Raw genomic sequence first — 3,589 nt, 5'->3', positions numbered from 1 at the left:
CTTTTAACACAATTTTGGAAGAAAATACAATGTAAATTCTATCTCTGATGCAGATTTTAGACTTTATTTTGAGTTAGTGCTTTAATAATAAAAAATTTTAGATAAAGTTTGTCAGCCAATGTTTAGGACCAGAGACAAGGTGACAATTTGATAATTATAAATAAGAGGGCAATTCTTCCTGTAGATGATGAAAACAATAAAGGTTATGAATAGAGTCATTGAAGGCATTGGACAAGATTAAAAATTATGTAAGATGATCAGTTGGAGCCAGATCCACAGGTTGGTCTGTAACAAGACTGGAAGTTCCCAGAAGTGAAGTAGGATGGGTAGCAGAATCCAGATCCATAGTTTAGAGAAGGGAAACCATGGACTCTGCAAGCCACGGGTCTGAAGCTACTGGAACCACAGCCTGGTAAGTAGGAGCTTCCAGATCCATAGCCCAGGGAGCAGCTGTTGCTGGACCCAAAGCCTAGAGACCCAGAATAAGTTGTCTTAGAGGGCCTGCAGAGTGTGGAGGTTCTTGAGTGGTAGCAGGATATCTGGCTAGGTCTAGACACCACATAGAATGTCTGATACCTAGTGGGTTTACAGCAGGTCTCCTGACAGCCACTGTAGAGAGAGGAGCCCAGCTGGCAGGTAGTGGGAGAGCAGAGGTCAGTACCAGTCCCAGTAGACCAGGTTGCTGGGGTAAGAAGAGCCACAGGAGGAGCCTGAATAGCACAGGTGGTCCCCAAGGGAGAGAGAGGAGAAATTTCCAGAGCAGCCGTTGTAAGACATATTGACAGGAGATGTGAGTTCAGCTGAATTACAGTGAGAATATTCTGAGTTTGAATGTTACTCCTGGACTGTGGTATTTATATATTCACAGTAATGGGTGTGGCACCTTACAGTAACATCTTTTCCATATTTGAGTCCACTCATTTGCTTACATGGAACTCAGTAATTCTTTTTGTAATAGCAGTTAACTAACTCCCTTCATCTTATATTTATAAGTGAACCCGTTTTTATAGCTCTATGTCAATGAATTACATCTATGTTACGAATGGTCTGACAGTATGGAATTAATGTCTACTTCACCATGGCCAAGGAAGCCCCTCTTATTTTCTTGGGCAATAACTACTTGTATATCTACTCCTGGTCCGGCTGGGGAAGGTTTTCTTCCTAGAGTGGGGGCTGCAATGCTGTCATCTCCCTTTTGTGCCAATTGTCAAGAGGGAGAAATCAGGTCTTGACGAGAAACCTTACAAACATTGCCTTTATAGCAAACCATTGATTCTCACTCTCCAACATAATTTTCCATCTTACTTACTTACTATTTCCAATTTGCTTAACTATTAGCAGTGCTTACTATGTCCACTCTAGAAGAGCCATATAAAATATGCCAAAGGGATTGAGAGAGATCACTAGGAATGGGGATAACCCTGAATAAATTTTTTTAATTGTTTAAAAAGTTAATCAATTCTAAAGCAAGAACAGACCACTATGGACATATGTGAAGAAAAACAAAGTGGGAGACACTATGGAGATGAAGTGAGGAAACTAGTGACAGTGGTAGAAAGAGGGACAAATCTGCCAGGATTTTCTTCTAACCCCGTGGACAACCTATGGATACTCTACTTTTAATTCAACCGAATCAAAATTGTTTCAAAATGAACTCAATTCATGATTTTTGTAGATACATTTATATTTGTAGAACGTCCTAGGGTTTCCCCTCCCACGATATTTCTGAACCCCATCACAAAATTTTGAATGCCTTCTGAGCATTTCCAAGGCCTTGGTAGATCCCTACTTAAGTACATGATTCTGTCCCAGCTTTCTTACTAAAGGTGGACCCAGGTTTTGAAAACCTTGAAGTTTATACCTTCAGGGTCCTTTTTTAGCACAAAGAATACAACACTGTGAATATAATAGTAGATATAAACATGAACACTACTTTAGAATAAAGATAATATTAACCAACAAAAACCTACAGGTTGACTAAAGACACAAATATTACAAAATCAAGACATTAATATATCATCTATAAACTTTCCCCAACATTTCTTGGCTACACAGTCCTTGATCACCTCTACGTAGGATGATGGTTTTATCAACATGATTTTCTTTGGAAAGAATAGAAATATAATTCAGTTTTTCTCTAGAATTGTACATCAAAAAACACTTAAATTATTTTTGATGACATGGAAAATTTTCTTTCAACATTGCCATTTGTTATTACTAATGCTGCACCTGTAACATCCTCCGTTACTTCTTCTTGGTCAGAGCTTCAAGCCTGGGGTTATGCTTAGCTCTGCCAGGTGTCCTGGTTCACCTCCCCTCCAAGTCTTCTGGCCCTGGGGTTTGGGGGCTTGTGTGAGGATCAGCTGCAAATGGCTGTAGACCCTAGGTTTTAGTGGCCTCCTAGCAGGTAGCAGAGCAGTATCCTGGTTCAAATACTTCTTCTTGAGGTCAAAGCTCCCTGAGGTCCTGAGGTTCATCAGGTTGGCTCTGTTGGCTAGAGGTAGTAGAGGCAGCTCTCTGGATTCATCCACAGCCCCAGCACTACCACAAGGCCACAGAAGTGACATCCAGTCCATAGCAGCCCAGCTGGAACAACAGCTTTCTCCAAGCCTCCCCGGAGGAGTGCCAAGAGAGCTTTGGAAAAAGTTAGGTGAAAGAATCCTCAGGAGGACCCTCACACTTAAGCTTCATTAGGTTAAATCTGTCTCTGTCTTTACCTTAGATACCCTGCCCAAGATGTCTGAATATGTGCTATTGATGTTCTCTTTGAGATATCAGGAACCTATGTGGAGTGCCCAGATCTCCCTCCAAGATACCTTCCATGGCAATGTCTCTCTCCAGTGCTCCAACCTAAGCTTTGATCATTACATTGTTATAACTTATTGTTGCTTTTGTTATTTGTCTTTGATCTTCTTTAACTCCAAGTTAAAATACATAGGAACATGTCTGACAGATTTATCATATTCTTTAAGTATATTGCTATGTTTCTGACAATTTCAAGAGAAATGCACTGATGTAACACACACCAATGGTCAAATATGTGTTATCAGGAACTCAAGAAGTTAATGTCGTGGCTTATGGCACTGAGTTGTAGCTTTATTTAATAAAAATGAAATAAAATTATACTATATATGCTTAAATTATCAACCTTTCCTCAATGTAAAAATATGTTTAATTGCCACTTAAAAAAAGAAATCACTATCCAGCATTTTTATAAGTCAAAGGAATGATGAAGTAGCTGCACCCACATCAAACAGCTACTTTTTGAAAGCTTATCTTATGATCTTTTAATTTTCTAATTTTTTTATTACTGGGCATATACCCTGAGAAAACCATAATTCAAAAAGAGTCATGTACCAAAATGTTCATTGCAGCTCTATTTACAATAGCCAGGACATGGAAGCAACCTAAGTGTCCATCATCAGATGAATGGATAAAGAAGATGTGGCACATATATACAATGGAATATTACTCAGCCATAAAAAGAAATGAAATGGAGGTATTTGTAATGAGGTGGATGGAGTTAGAGTCTGTCATACAGAGTGAAGTAAGTCAGAAAGAGAAAAACAAATACAGTATGCTAACACAT

The 3,589-nt window shown here is 39.1% G+C and overlaps 1 pseudogene; it reads right to left on the bottom strand.

The window, feature by feature from the left end:
* Positions 1-257: 257 nt before the first annotated feature.
* On the bottom strand, positions 258-777 carry LOC137765972 (keratin-associated protein 13-1-like; annotated as a pseudogene).
* Between the last annotated feature and the right edge of the window lie 2,812 nt (positions 778-3,589).

This window comes from Eschrichtius robustus, chromosome 6 (assembly GCF_028021215.1).
Source record: "Eschrichtius robustus isolate mEscRob2 chromosome 6, mEscRob2.pri, whole genome shotgun sequence".
In the NCBI taxonomy this organism is placed as follows: Eukaryota; Metazoa; Chordata; class Mammalia; order Artiodactyla; family Eschrichtiidae; genus Eschrichtius; species Eschrichtius robustus.
This window is presented reverse-complemented; position numbering and strand designations above follow the sequence as displayed.